The 17110-nt window shown below is 31.0% G+C and overlaps 1 long non-coding RNA gene and 1 other non-coding gene across 2 annotated transcripts; one reads left to right on the top strand and one right to left on the bottom strand.

The window, feature by feature from the left end:
• Window positions 1–1520: 1520 nt before the first annotated feature.
• Window positions 1521–3602, top strand: LOC121229151 (uncharacterized). The gene is made up of 3 exons (XR_005926760.1): window positions 1521–2184; window positions 2309–2383; window positions 3330–3602. It is a non-coding gene; the product is annotated as an uncharacterized lncRNA (long non-coding RNA).
• Window positions 3603–12396: 8794 nt separating this feature from the next.
• Window positions 12397–12503, bottom strand: LOC121230152 (small nucleolar RNA R71). The gene has a single exon (XR_005928104.1). It is a non-coding gene; the product is annotated as a small nucleolar RNA R71 (small nucleolar RNA).
• Window positions 12504–17110: the final 4607 nt, after the last annotated feature.

Raw genomic sequence — 17110 nt, forward strand, 5'->3', positions numbered from 1 at the left:
CTTCTCTCCCAAAATTAAAATTGAAGAATTGCCTCGAATTAAATTTATTCTCTCCCAAAATTAAAATTCAAGAATTGCCTCGAATTAAATTTACTCTTGGGCCTTTTTTCCCACACCATAAACCCTTCGTAATTTATTTAATTACTAAACTAAACATACGAAATAATAATAACATCCAAATTATTCGGGCCGTTTTTCACCCAAACCCAGACTCAAGGCCCAATACTTCCAGGGCTAAAAATCGGGGCGTTACAAACATATACAATTCATTATTTTTGCAGAAAAACAATTACGTAAGAAGGTGAGAAAAAAAAAGTAAATAATTTTCCATTGTTATCCAATATACTTATTTTAAATTTCTATTGATTCAGAAAAATATTTCATTACCAAACAAAATAGCATACAATTTAATCAAACATGCAATTAAACCAAACTTGTTTAAATACATATAAAAAGTATTGTTACTCCAATAATAAGGCTGCCTTGACTAAATTAGTGGAGATGAAGATGCATATTATCTCAATTTCTTTACAAACAAGCTTTCTCCTACATGAACCAAAACCAACCTTTTTTTCAAGAAAAAAAATCCATACGTTTGGGATGAAAAACTATATTGATGGTGATTTTTTTATATCTACTTCATTTCTTTTTATTTATTCTAAAATATAAGAAAATAAAAAAAAACCAAATTTAAGATTCAACCTGAAAATGTATTGCATAATATTAATATGTATAAAAATCAATTGAATAGGGCCAAATTTCATTTGAGTAATACATCATTCATCAGTCATCAGCATCAATCAATTGAAGTAATTAATTTTTACTTTATATTTGACACATTGAGAGTTTGAGATTCTAAAATAATTTTTCCGACGGTTGACGACGGCTTTGGCATGGTAGTCATTCTCTCTCCTGTCTTCCTATGTGGTTGTGTCGGACTGTCGGTATACAATTGGCCATTGCACCTACTTGCTACCTATGGTGCCTCCCATCTGTAGTTTTCCAGATATACCATTGTTGCAGGTATAATTCTCCCTCATTCATCTTCTTTATTGTAACTTTTCATTCTTAATTTGATAACGTATTTGGGTTTTAACTTGTCATATCCCACAATCTGGGTTAGTAGAAATTGAGTTAGTGAACCGAGAGTGATCACACCTCGATTTTTTTAAGGTTACCTTCGCACGTTTGATAAATAAAAATCAATTATTGTGATTGAGTATTGGTGGAGCTATCCTTGATGATTTGTGTTCGAATCCCTTCCCTTGCACTAATTTCTATTAGGTGCAAATTTGTTTCAAACTCTTAGCAAAGGTCATCCCATACTTTTAAAATATTTTCTGTTAAAAATCTATTTTTTTATTTAATTTTTTTGCCAACTTTAGTGGTCAACAACCCCAAAATCGTCTATGATAGTTACCATTCATGGGGAAAGATTCTTTCCTTTTGTGTGAGTCAACCTTCCTTCATTAAGCCCCCTTTTCACTCCCATGATCCCCTTTTCACTCATTTCCCCCTAACTTGCCATTCTCTTCACCTTTACCACGAGTGATGTTCGTTGAACCTAGACATGTTTGACAACACCCATTTTCATCCATCTTTTCATTCTTCCCTTCTCATTGCTGCACTTCCCTAAAGCTCCTCCCTATTCTCTTATTTTCTTTCTTTTGTTTAGCCATCAACCACCTATTTTCTCTCCAATTTCTCCCCTCTTCCATATTTTTTTTGGTTTTGAGCCACCTTTACCACCACTGAACCTCTATTGCACCACTGCCTTTCTTCTTCTTTTTATTCCATAGCTGCCTTTATGGCCGCCCTTCACCATCGTGACAACCACCGTGTGCCACAATAAAACATCAACCTTTTTTCTCTCTCTCTTCTTCTTTCTCCTTCTTTAATTTAGTGACTGAAACCCTTATCATTTCTTTCTCCTCCACCGGACTGCCGCCTCCATCGCCGTCGTAGCACCACCGCCTATGTTTCCTCCTCTTTTCTTCATCATTTTTCAACATACTTATTTTCTTTTAGTAAATAAAATTATGCACTATTTATTTCACTTAGTTTCTTAAATTCTAAGCCTTTATTTCGTAAACTTACTCTTAATCAGGCCCCTCTTTAGATCGTTCAATTTTCCTGGATGAAAATCAAGACGATCCACCTACTCTCTTTTTTGATTGAAATAAAGTAAGTATAAGGATTGAATGAGAATCACTCCTCCCTTATTGTTTCTCCCTTGGCCATTTACTTTAGGGGGGACCTTAGTGATTTATTTTCTCAATGATTAATATATCATATATCTTATATGTAGAAGGGCCAATTGACATCAACCCAAGAGACCGTTAATCGTTGGGATTAGATCGCTAATTTGAGATATCTTTTAAGGGTAAGTGTTAATAATAATCAATAATCAATAATCAATTTATCGTATTAACTCTTAAGACGATAGTCCTAACTCAAGATCATCATTTGTTGCTCAATTAGGTAATCTAATTGTAGATCCATGTGTAGAGGTTTTGAGAGATTTATTGCACATCAGATCTGTGTTCAAGTGTGGGTTTTAACATTAAATAAATTAAGACTATTATTATATTGATAAAAATGTTGCTATTAAAATAATGTGGTTTGATGGGGATACTATATGTATCCATAAAGTGAGTTAAGTCATCTTTATGAATTTTTATCAAGTAAGTGTTTTTCTTAAACCGTATACTTATAAAAAGCATGTTGTGTGATATTGATGTTTGCTAATAATATGAAAAATATGTACATCTTATTCTCATGTTATGTGATTATACGGCATATGTGATATTCGTATAAAGATAAGATGTGAAAATTTGGTACCTTGAGTAAGTATGATTTGCATGCTAAACATGCCTATATGATTTTGAGTGTTTTAGCCATATCACATGCATAGGGTGGGATGTGTGAAAGGTGGAAGTATATGTCACTTTATCTGCATTAATGTGACACTGTTCACAATTCTGATTATATTATAGTTTATCTATGACTTTGGTGGCTTGTCCATGATTTTGTTTATATGGCAGTTTATCTGCATTATTGTGACACTGTTCACAATTTGATGTGTTGGTTGGACGAGTTTTGGGTAAACTTGATTATGGTGTGTAGCGGAGATGGGTAGGACCGTTTTCCTAAAATTTGCATTGTTTTACAAATTATGCATTAACATGATCATTCATGATATGCTTATGAAATATTGACATACGTGACTTTATCACATTGTATCGTATATGTTTTATGTTGTGAACGAGTTTGTGTTAATCTCACACTGGGCTTAAAAAGCTCACCCTATTAGTGTTTCAACCTTTCAGGTAACACTCAAACATAGGACTTGGATCAGCACTTGGTGGAGCCTCTCGGAAAATTTTACATCATGAATATTTATTGGATTTTTAACTATTTTGATTTTGGTTGTGTTTTTGTGGTCTTTTAGACTTTGGACTTTGGACTTTGGGCTTTACCTTTATTTTGGTTGTGATTTATATTTTTATGACTTTAAAACTATCATGCATGCATGCAAAAAATTATGGGGTTTTAAGTATTTTAAATAATGTCATTCTTCTAAATTAATTATGTTTTTCTCAAAATTTTAAACAAAATAATAATTCGTGAATTTTATGAATAGATTTATGAAAATCTGTTGTGGGCTTCTTTATAAGATAATTATTTTATAATTATAATATAAGATCCTTCATATTTAGATGTTTTCAAACAACATTACAATTAAAATGAAGCTTTTATTTTAAAAATAAATATATTTTACTAAATATTTTTCGAAGAAATAAAATTAGTCAATCTTAGAAATTTTTACGATTTCAAACTCAAACCTCTATTTTTTTTCAAAATAACAAATGATTTCACATGTCGCTAATGTAATTTTCGAGATTTAACCATAATGTCTAGGTCGGGTTAGGGTTTTACATAACTAATAAAGTTATTAAGCCAGCCTTATATTTAGCTTCACCCCCTAATTCCTTTTTTAATGAACCATAGTACAATATATTACTACATACCTTTTCTTTATGACTTTATGCGATTAAAAATTTATTTGTTTTGGTTACTCATTTAATTTTTTAGTTGCATTTCCCTCACAAATAATTGGATATTGTTAATTACCATGTCTATTTGTAATTGATTATTATAATTATATTTACAGAATTTCAGTGACTTGATTTGACTTTTGGAATTAACAAATACGAAAACAAATATTGAACTTGGAATTCTTTTACCAGGTGCTATTATTTTATTTTCTTGTGTTACTTAAGTATCTGATCTATCTTTTATATACAATCTTACCTAAAAAGCATTTATCTGGAAATGAAAAAAGGAAAAAGAGAAAACATGCTAAAGATTTTAAAAAAATCATAGCAATGTGCTATTGATAAATTTGTTTTTAAAAAAGTAGTTTCTAATGAAAATTTGGATCAATTAAATGAAAGATTGCATAATGATGCCACTGAAAATGATGAAATTAATGATCCAAATGAGCCCTAATGATGTGCCAAATGTATCCAATATTGAAAACCTTGGTCTTAATGAAGAACAAACAATTTCTTCTTTAGATATTTATGATCCTAGAAATTGGGCTAATCTTGATAATAAAACAATGAATGTTTTAGTTGAAAAGGGGCCTATATTAAGAGAAATGAATCTTGATTTTCCTCTCGATAATAATAATAGGAAGTTTTCATATGCTTATTTTTCTAGAAAGTTGAACAATTGTGAGATTAACGATAGAAAATGGTTGGATTATTCCCTAACATGTTGCCAAAGTGTTTTGTTTTTGTTGTAAGTTGTTCAAATCTATTAGTAACAAAAGTTTGTTAGCAAATGAGGGTTTAAGTGATTGGAGGCATATTAGTGAGAGACTCAAACAACATGAAAACAATGTTAAGCATATGAATACTTGGAAAGGTTGGATAAAAAAATGAAACAATTGACAAAAGCTTGTAAGAACATATTATGAAATAGAAAGAGTGATGTAGGCAAGTTTTACTCATAATATTTTCAGCTATAAAATGTCTTGCTACTCATAATTTGGCTTTTTGAGGATCCAATGAAAAACTCTATCAAGATAACAATAGTAATTTCCTGGGATTGATTGAAATTATTACGAAATACGATGTGATAATGCAAGATCATGTTAGACGCATTTAAAACCATGAAATTCATTATCATTATCTTGGGCATAAAATTCAAAATGAGTTGATTTCCCTTTTGGCCAGTAGTATTAAAAGCTCTATAATTAATACCATCAAATAGGTGAAATGTTTTTCAATAATTCTTGATTGTACCTCTGATATTAGTCATCAAGAACAAATGAATCTAATAGTACGATATGTGAATATGTTAACTAATAAAATAAAAATTGAGGATTACCCTTTAGAGTTTTTGAAGGTGGATGATAAATCTAGATTGAGACTTTTTGAAGTCTCTTCATCTTAATGTTGATAATATAATGGGTCAGGGTTATGATAATGGTTTCGATATGAAATAGAAGCACCAAGGTGTTCAAAAGCGATTTCTTGAAACAAACACTAGAGCATTATTTATGCCTTGTGCTTGTTATAGTTTGAATCTTACTCTTAGTGATATGGCACATTCTTGTATTAGAGCTGTTTAATTTTTTTGGAGTTGTTCAACGCATATATTCATTATTTTTAGGTTCTATAAAAAGATGGAAAATTTTGCTTGACAATGTCCTTAAATAAACTTTGAAATTTTTGTATAATACTCGTTTGGAGAGTCAAATTAAAAGTGTTAAAGCTATTAAATTTCAAGCTCCTTAAATAAGATTGGCTTTTTCAAAATTATATGAATCTCGTGATGATGCAAAGTCAAAGAGTGAAGTGGAGAGTTTGGTCAACGCACTTGGAAGTTTTGAGTTTTTGCTTGATATGGTAATTTGGTATGAAGTTTTATTTGCTATAAATATGATGAGTAAGAAATTGGAATCTAAGTCTATGTGCATTGACTCCACCATAAAACAATTAGAAGGTGTATTATCATATTTTGAAAAGTATAGAGATGAATACTTTACTTCTAGTATGAATATTGCTAAAAGTATTACACTTGATATGGATGTAGAGTCTACCCTTCCAACAAAGCGTCGTGTTATTATAAATTTTTTTTATAAGAATAACTAAGAGGATGAAGAAATTCAGTCGACTGATGAATTATTTAGAGTTGATTATTTTTTAGTTATTGTAGACATGACAATTACTTCTTTGAAGAGCAGATTTGAACAACTAAAAACATTTGAAAGTATTTTTAGGTTTTTATTTGATTCAAACAAGTTAAAGTCATCGGATGAAAAGGAATTGAGAGAATGTTGTGCCACTTCTCACTCTACCTTTTCTCATGATTCATCATCAATGTTGATTTAAATAATATTTTCTCTGAATTGAAAGTGTTGCAATTTACTTTACCGAATGAATTAATGTCAACCACTGAAATTCTTAAGTTTGTCAAATCTGTAGATTGCTATCCGAGTGTTTCAATTGCGTATAGAATTTTTTAATGGTCCTTGTGGTTGTGGCATCATGTGAAAGAAGCTTTTCAAAACTAAAGTCAATCAAAACTTACTTGAGTTTGTCAATGTCATAGGAACAGTTGAATGGTCTTACAATTTTATCAATCGATGAGGCTTTTTTGGAAAGCATTGATGTTGAAAGGCCCCAATAACGTAAGTTATTAATAGGATGATTTAAAATTTTAGTTTTAATCACATATATAAATTTTAAGATAATTTTAAGATAATTTTTCTTATCAAGAAGCGACTTTTGGCTGCTTACTTTTTTCCTTTTCTGGCTATTTTTTTAAAACTTCTTTCACTTTTCCTTTTTTCTATAATATATTTTTAAAATAAATTAAATTTTGTGAATATTATTAAAAATATTAAAATCTTATCCTATCACCATTGCTTAAAAGTAGAAGCTAAAATATGAGTTATGTACCAATAAAGATCCATTTCTGAAATTATTTACGAAAATTGGTCGTTTCTAAAAATAATTACGGGTATAGACTGAAAACCTAAAAATGCACTGGCATGGGCACATTTTCAAGGGATAACTCAGAAAAATGCTTCCACGTTAACATTTTTTTCTTTATGTCATGCAAAGCACACTGACGTGGACGCATTTTTGCTCGTGCTGCAACGACTATTGAAATAGACATCTAACTAAATTTTCAAAAAAGGTTATATTTTTACAAATTACGATTACGATTATCACATTTCAAATTCCATCCTCAAATCCCCGGGACAATCTAGTATCAGAGCCAAGGAGGAGCAGGTTTTTTTAAGTTTTGAAAATATTCAATTTGTTTTTAATATTTTCGAGTTCTGATTTAACTGTCTCCGTTAATGTATTATTATTTTGCTGAGTATTGATACACAGTCCAATTAGCCATGAGTTAGGCATGTCAAGGACAAAGTATCCCTATAGGCAACTATAATAATCCGAAAATCTTGATAGTAGAACCTCCTTGTAGGAAATAAGAAAACAAAGAATGTTTCTCTTCCATAGAAGAACCAATTCTTCTACAAGCTTTGTTTCCAATCAATCCCGAAAGTCAGACTAAACCTCAAACAACACTATTAATGAATAAGAAGAATATTACGAAAATGTTCCCCAAAGATTTGATAATTGGACTCTTCCAACAGTTCCAACAAATCAAGTTTACAAGAAAATAATTTTTGAAAATTTAAATGCTTTTTGCAATTACGTTATAAAAACAAAAGAAATGAGTTTACCTATTCAAAAAAAATATGAAACAATCCAATTACTAGATAAAGTTTTCATTAATAAACTCAAAGAAAAAAAAATACAAATATGTCCATTTTGGATTAGTCCAAGTTGGTGTCAAACCTCTTAGTGTTGAAGCCACTAAAAATACCTCAATTTTAATTGTCTTAAGAGACTAAAGACACATCATGTGTAATGACTCATTATTAGGAACTATAGAAACAAGCTTATGTACTGGCCTAACATATTTTAATTGTTATCCAAATTTTATGGTTTCTTTAACTAACAAAAATATTTTATAATCTTGAACCCTCCAAATTCATACCCATAACTACAAAATGCTTATTGGTTCGGAGGTACTAACTTTAGTCTATAGACTCCACTTCAAAGCTATATATTCTGTAGTTAATACCAAGGCTTTACTTCAAAGCCCAAAAGAAGAAACCCTCTTAATAGAAATAGATACCTCAAGATCTCATACCATAATCCCAGGAACAATACAATGGCATGAAACCAACCTTCTTGATAGGTGGAAACTTAAAGGTGCTACAAGCCCTGTGACATCAACTCCAATAAGAAACACTTAATTAAGTGAAATTTCCCAACACCAAGATGACAGAGTTGAATTAATATTCAACAGGCCACGAAAAATGCCTCTAAGACATTCTTTTGAAATAGGAAGTACCAGCACAACTTTTAGGAGGTTAAATTTAGAAGAAGAGTCAAATCCAGAAACACAAACGACAGATTTTAGGACAAGTAGAGTCTCTGTCTCTTCTATCCCAACAACATTTAGAACCAATTTACAAGGAATAGATAATTCCTCAAATATAGCTCAACCTATCTATGCCAGACAGGAAGAGAGTCCCCAAAATTCACCTAATATGTCACCAACATATTCATCAATGACTAATAATGCAAGACAATGAGAAAATTCAAAAATATTTGTTCTAGAAAAATCTTTTGAGATAAATAAGGAATGGTGTAGAAAACACTTCTATTCCAACAAAAATAAGCAAAAAATAGAAGATTACTTTAAAAATTACAATGAGAAAAAAGAAAGCATTCTTCAAGAATATTATGAATTTATGAATATCCATAAATTTTATACAAAATTCTTTAAATGGTTTGAAAAATATTATTCAGAATCTGTTAATACAATAAAACATAATACTAGATGACAAACTAATAAAAGAGAAGTTGAATCTCAACATCCCATTTTAATGAAGGTTCAATATCTTCACAAATATACTAGAGTAAAAGCAAATCCTTTAAGAATGAGAGCTCCTGATGCAGGAGAACAAATCTCATCAAAAGATATTAAAATGATAGTAGAACAAAACAACTATACAAATATTGGTTTTTATACAATAGGAAAACAATTAGATTATATTGAGAATTTGGTAGAAAATCAACCGATTAAGAAAGAACCAGTAAAAGAGGTAAGAGAAAAAAGTTCTAAAGAACCAATATTTATACTTATGAAATTCCAAAACCTTTCCAAAAATCCAAAAATGATTTCTTAACAGAAATTCAAAATAGACTTGATGCTTTGGAAAGTTACAAGTTTGAATTAATTGCACCTAACACTCTAATGCAAGCCCAACATTCAGTAAATAAATTACACCAATCTTCCCAATCTAACTTTGAACAGTCAGCTGGACAACAAATTAAAAAAATGGCTTGGAAAGAACCAAAAAGATTATATTATCCAAAAATCACTGCACCTAATCTTAATATAGAAGAAAAACTCATTTTCCAAAATAAATACAATGCTAATACAATTTATGAATGGAATATAGACGGAATGTCTGAATTTAATATTCTTAGATTATTACAACAGATGACAATGGTATTAAATGTTTATAAAACCCAAAACCAAAATGGATTAATCAGTGATCATGCTATAGTCAATATTTTAGTTGCTGGATTTACTGGTCAATTACAAGGATAGTGGGACTATGCACTCACTAAGACCTAACAAGAAGAAATCTTGAAAGCAATAAAAAAAGATGATGAAGGAAGAATTATTTTGGATGAACAAGGAAGAAAAATCCAAAATGCAGTAGCAACTTTAATTTTCTCAATCTCTAAACACTTTATAGGAGATCCTTCTTATCTTAAAGATAGAAATTCAGAATTATTATCAAATTTAAAGTGCAAAAAATTAACCTATTTTAAATGGCATAAAGATGTCTTGTTTACTAGATTTATGCAAAGATCTGATAACCAACAACCATTTTGGAAAGAAAAATTTCTAGCAGGACTTCTTACTTTACTAGGAGGAAAAGTTAGAAATTAAATAAGAGAAAATTACAGAGGTTCCGTACGAAAAACTTGTATTATTCTGTATGAAAAACTTACATATGGTGAATTAATTGGTTTCACACAAAAAGAAGGATTAAAAATTTGTCAAGATTTAAAATTAAAAAATAACTTAAGAACGAAAGATATTAATGTAGAAAGGAATTAGAATCATTCTGCCAGCAATTTGACATTAGGAATGAACCTTCTTCTTCAAAAATATATTGCCCTGTAAAACCAAAAAATAAGAGAAAGAGTATTTCAGAATATTATAAAAAAAACCTAAATATAGAAAATACTGAAAAGAAAAGAAACAAAAAAAAGATAAAACAATAAAATATTATAGATGTGTAATAAGATGTAAAAGTAACATATTTTAATGCCATTCTTAATGCATTTTTTGGATGATTAATGATGTAAATTAGTGAATTTGATGCTCCTAATCCTTTAAATTCATGTTTCTATACTTAGAGAGCATTTGGGAGTGAAAGGAATGAAAAATGAGCCAAAATCAGATGAATAGAGTTGTTTCCAGGATCCACACGGCCTGGGCATTTCCATATGGTCTAGCCATACACTTATGTACTAACTTGTGTCGATATCGTATCTTGCTTCCCAAATACGCGAAAAAACCCAATTTTTAAGCTTTCTGAGCATTCTAAAGTTTATAAATACCAATTAGAAGAAGACCTAAGGGAGCACTCAAAGAAGATTGAAGTAATTACTCGAAGGACACCATCAGAGCTAACTCAGAAGCGGATCTCCTTCAAGATTCAAGATTTCCTTTTTAACTTCTTTTGAAGTTTTGTTGAATTTCTTTATGTCTTTTGGTTTTTCTAACTTTGAGATGTTTTTATTTTAGATTATGAACTAAATTCCCTAGATACCTATGGAAGATGAAACTTATGATGAATCCTATTATTTGATTTCTGAATTACATGATAAATACTTGATTCTTGTTCTTAATTATGTATGCTTAATTCGTGTTTTAATATTATCAGGATATTAATTCATGTTTAATGTTCTTATTTCAGTAGAGCAAAAGTCCCTATTTAAGAGTAGATCTAGCATAATTGAGTGGAGTTGTATGCAATCCTAGAAATAGGACAACATAAATCTACCAGATTAGAGTCAAATCTAATAGGGGAATCTATAGATCGAGTTAATGCAAAAATAGGGGTTTTAATTAGAAAGAAATTTCAGTTAATAACCTAGAGTCAATTGTTCTTACTCTCGAAAGAGATATTAACATAATTTATGGATTTCTACAGATCAAGACACAAGTGAATAAATCATTTAATTCAGATTTAGAATAATAGGAGAAGTCTAGGTGGATTCTTTCCTTGATATTGTCTTTCTCTTTGGTTATGTTTGATTATTTTCTATTTAATTTTCTGTTCTTTCTTAGTTAAATTAGATTAGTAAATTTAGATTAAAAACAATCATATCAATTTATCGGCTAAATAATAGAAAAACGATAATTACTAGTACTTTTAGTCCTCGTGGATACGATATTCCCTACCCACCATAGCTATACTATTGTTCGATAGGTGTGCTTGCCTTTGTCATAATTATAGTTAGTTTAATGACCATGAAGTTTTTTGCACCATTGCAGGGGACTAAAATATTAGGAACACTTGATTTTTATTAATTTATCCATTTATTTTTATTGCATTTTATTTTTGTTTTTAGTTTAATTTTTGTTTTCTAATTTTTGTTTTATTTGCTTCTAGCAAGTTCATTTAGTTTATGACTAGAAGAAACCAATCGGGACCATTACTATTTGATAGTGAAATTGAAAGTATAGCTCGTAGAAATCGTAGAGAAGCAAGGCTGAGTCGACAGAGTATAGTAGACGAGCAAGATGACGTTATTATTACTGAGGAGATGGGTGATAATTAGAATTATCAGTTACCTCCTGTAGTTGCTATGAATCCTGTAAATCCAAATCCTGCTCCTCGTACTATACACGATTATGCCAAGCCGACTCTAACTGGGGTTGAATCTAGTATTGTGAGACCCACTATTGTTGCAAATAATTTTGAATTGAATCTGAACACTATTCAGATGGTACAACAATTTCTTCATTTCGATGGTTTGCAAGACGAAGATCCAAATACTCATTTGGCTAATTTTTTGGAAGTCAATGACACTTTCAAGATAAACGGTGTTTTTGATGATGCCATTTGCCTACAATTATTCCCTTTCTCGTTAAGGAACAAAGCTAAATAGTGGTTGAATTCTTTACCAACCACGAGGTTCTATCACTACATGGGATCAAATGATCGAGAAATTCCTGCTAAAGTGCTTCCCACCGGCTAAAACATCTAAGTTGAGGAATGATATCTCTTTCTTTGTGTAGATCAACTTAAAAACCCTATATGATGCATGAGAGGGGTATAAGGACTTATTGAGATGGTGCTCTCACTATGGGTTACCTCTATGGTTACAGGTTCAAACCTTTTACAACGGTTTGAATCCCTTAACGAGACAGTTAGTCGATGCAGTAGCTGGTGGTACACTTAACAATAAAACACTCGAAGCAGCTTATGAGTTTATAAAGGAGATAGCACTGAATAATTATTAGTGGCAAGTCATGAGGACAAAGCCGATGAAAGCAGCCGGTGTTTTCAACTTAGATGCGGTCACCATGTTATCGAATCAGGTAGAACTTTTAAATGAAAAAGTTGATGGTTTATATGGTCCTACAAAGTTACATTCGATGATGCAGTGTGATATGAATGGAGGAGGAATGAACAATCCAAAATATTTACCCTACAGTCTTAGCATAGAGAACGAACAAATCAACTGTATAGGTAATAATTCTAGACCTTAAAATAATCCTTACAGTAACACCTATAATGTAGGTTGGAGGAACTATCCCAAATTCTCTTAGAGTAGGCAAGGAAATCAGAGAGCACAACCCCCTCCAGGCTTCCAACAACAACCTTACCAGCAAGAGAAGAAGTCGAATCTCGAGGAGATGTTGATGAATTTTATCTCGGTGTCAGAAACCCACTTTCAAAACATTGAAGTAGCACTTAAAAATTAGCAAGAGTCAATACATGGACTCGAGAATCAAATCGGTCAACTCCCTAAATTGATTTCAGATGACCACAAGGTAGCTTGCCTAGCAACACTGAAACTAACCCTAGAGAGCAGCTTCATGCAATTACTATTGGCAATGAAGAAGGGATAGTTGAATCTGAATCAGAATTGAGGTGACAAAGTGTGGCAAGTAATGGTAAGGTTGAGGTAAGCTAGAATGAGCAAAAACTGGTTGGTAAAGAATATAAACCTCAAGTGCCATATCTTAGCGCGACAAAGAAATACCACACGAATGAAAAAATTGGTAAATTTCTTAAACTTCTGAAAAAATTTCATATTAACTTACCGTTTATTGAAGCTCTTTCGTAGATGCCCAATTCTGTTAAATTTTTAAAGGAGCTTTTGGAAAACAAGAGGAATTTAGATGATTCGCGCATGTGGAACTAAATGCAGTTTGCTCGACCATATTGCAAAACAAACTACCCAAAAAATTGAAAGATCCATGGAGTTTTACTATTCCTTATTTAATTGGTAGTTTAAATGTTAATAATGCTTTGGCTGATTTAGAGGCTAGTATTAATGTCATGCCTTATAAAATGTTTAAACAATTAGGTCTTGGGAAACCTAAAGAACTAGGATGAGTATTCAATTAGCAGATAGAATTATTAAATTTCCTAAGGGTATTATTGAAGATGTTCTTGTCAAAATTGATAAATTCATATTCCAAATTGATTTTGTTATTTTAGACATGGATGAGGATAGTGACGTATCTTTGATTCTAGGTCAGCCCTTTTTAGCAACTGCCAAAGCTATTATTGATGTTGGTACAGGTGAATTAATACTTCGTGTAGGTGATGCCATGATTACACTCCAAGCTTGTGATTTTGTTAAGACATCTAGTGATCGAGAGGATTATACGCATTCTGTTAATATGAGTAACCTTGTGGCTCAAAAAACCCCTCAGAAAAACGTGATGGAGCCATGTTCCAGTCCATGTGATAAAAATAGAATGACTCATGAAGAAGGAATGTTATAGAGCGATGAACTAGACGAATGACAAAAACATGTCAAGGAGAAACTGAGAATACACGATGCAGAATCAAAGTAATACCATGATGAGCATGTGGATGGAATGAACCAATTTAAGGTTGAAGACAAGGTACTGCTAGATAAAAAAGATCCACGAATGGCCATTTCGGAGCTTTATGTAAACGGATCAAATTCCTTCTTTCCATACGGTACAATCGAGGTAACTAATTCTGAACTTGGCACATTTAAAGTAAATAGTACTCGACTTAAACCTTATTTTGATCATAGAATTGATAACAAGAAAAAGGAGCTTCGGCTTCGCGAACCACAGTGATCGCTCGTGCATAAGGTAAGTCGAGCTTAGACTTTAAATAAGTACTTCTCAGGAGGCAACCCAAATGTTTAACTTTTGCTAATGCTTTCTAATTCCATTGCATGCTAATTTAAAATCTTAAAAAAATATGTGTTTTTGACCCACATAGCCTAGACGGGAACATACGGCCTGGACACATGGGCATGTCGTAGATCGTGTGTGAAATGGAATAATCAACAGTGAGTTACACAGCCTGGCGACATGGCCGTGTGACCCATACTGCCTGGCCACATGGGCGTATGGGATCTCACATGGGAATGGAAAAGTGAAGGAAAAGACACACGACTTGAACACAAGGGCTTGTGGCACACACGACCTGGACACACGGGTGTGTCGTAGGCCGTGTGAAACCTGGAGCTAATGATTTCAATTTTAAATCAAGTCAGAAAGTTACATGGGTAAGGCACAGAGCCGTGTGCGAGACACGGTCGGGCCACACGGGCGTGTGGGAGTCCATACGAGTGTGAGAGAAGCGAATGAGATCACACACGGCCTGAACACATGAGTGTGTCCATGGTCGTGTGAAAATTGGGTTAATTTTTAATGGGACATGGGCTGAAAATATTCCACACGGTCGTGTCACACGGCCATGTGGCCCAAACCCTAGATTTCTTTTCTCAATTTGTCTTTCTCTTCCTCCCCAACCAAGCCACCCCCTTTTATTTTATTTTATTTATTATTATTTGTTATATTATTTATTATCATTTTACTAATTTTATTCTATTTATTTATTATTCTTATACTTATATTTTATTTTTTAAATTTTTTTGCTATTTCTATTATTTTTTGTATTTCTTTTTTTTACTATAATTATTACAATTACCTTTAAGTTTATTGGTATCATTGAGTTTATTATTATTTTTTCTTTTCATTTTATTTTATTTTTTATTTTATTTCTATTTATCTTTGTTTTTAATTTTGTTTTAGTTGCTTTATTATTATTATTATTATTTTCTTAATTTTTTAATTATTATCTTTTGAAGTATATTTTTATGGTTGTTTCTAATCGAGTTATAACCGCTTAATCTTCTCTATTATTTGTGTTTATTTTCTTATTAGTTTGCTCGAAATCATGCGTTACATTTAGATTTGACTACAATTCCGCTCTTCACTATTCTGAGGGTTTCATCCAATATTCAGGGAAGTTTCAGTTTTTTCCCTCTCTTATGATATTTTCTTTATACTGTGATTATATCTGTTTATACAGTAAGGACAATGTACATCTTAAGTGTGGGGAGGTTATTTATATAATCATTAGAAAATCCCTGAATTATGTCTTATGTTTAAGTACTTTTCTCATACTTCTATTAAAATAAATTTTTATCAATTTGTGAATTTTGTTGATGTGTTTTTAGATTAATTTGCTGATAATTGTGTATTGGTTGATTTAAACTTTAAGACATGAGAGAATCAAGCATGATAAGTTTATTTTCAGAAAAAAAAATTAGGTTGTTTCCCTGAAGTTTTAAATTTACAAGTTTGACATCAAAAACCATAAATTTTTTGTGAGATTTTGAGCCTTTAGAGCATACATATTTCTTACTCATTTTATTATTGGTTATGAGTGTGTCAATTTGATTTGTTATTCTAAAACTTGCGTCGATTACCACACCTTTTGATTTGATATACTGAGATAATAAAAGCACTTAGGTTAACCCACTTATCCCATAAAAGCCTACCTTTTTAATTAACCTTTCGTGAACCCCGTTGAGCCTAACACACCGTTTCTTGATTTACCCATTAATGTTAACCCATAACTCATTTTTTTTGTTGATTCTTTTTCCCGTTTTATTGACTCCCTTTTTGTCAAGATTTGATTTGGTTAATTGTCTAATTATGCTCTTTTGTTTGATTTGCTGAATTATTTCTTATTGTTCAAAATAAAAAGAAAAAAATTGAAAAAAATATAATAAAAAAATATTGATCATTATTTAGTTTTATGTTGATTGAGCTTGAACAGTTAAATTCATATTTTGAGAAGAAGCTCGTTTTTATTCTTGAATAGTTTTTGATTAATGTAATTGTTTTTTTTAATTCAACATTTGTTTATTTTTCTAGTTTGGTAATTTATCAATTCAATCTCGATTTTAACCAACTTTTCAGCCTTTCTTGACACCCTTAACCTAAGCCCCATTAGAACCTTTTAAATACCTTTTGATTTGTATATCATCTCATTTTATTCGAGATTTGATTTTCATGCAAGCTTATGGTAATGCCTTTTCATGTTTAACTATTGAGTGCTTATTCTTGAATCTTAAACACTTTGAGTGATTTGAGTGAATCTTTAGTGAGGATGTTGATTCTTGTCAATTTTTAATTAAAGGTAATTACTTAGATAAGCGGAAATACCTATGTTTTTATGCTTTAAAAATGTTCGACTTGGAGTATTTGAATCTTTAGTGCTCTTTTAATTGAATTATCAATGTATGATTATTTGTGAATTATGACGAAAACATCATTGATGAGAATTATGAGTTGAGAAAGAATATTAATTTTAATTATGAGTTGAGGATTTTTCTTGAGGACAAACAAATGCTTAAGTGTGGGGATATTTGATAAGATGTAAAAGTAACATATTTTAATCACATTCTTA

Source organism: Gossypium hirsutum, chromosome A05, assembly GCF_007990345.1.
Source record: "Gossypium hirsutum isolate 1008001.06 chromosome A05, Gossypium_hirsutum_v2.1, whole genome shotgun sequence".
NCBI lineage: Eukaryota > Viridiplantae > Streptophyta > Magnoliopsida > Malvales > Malvaceae > Gossypium > Gossypium hirsutum.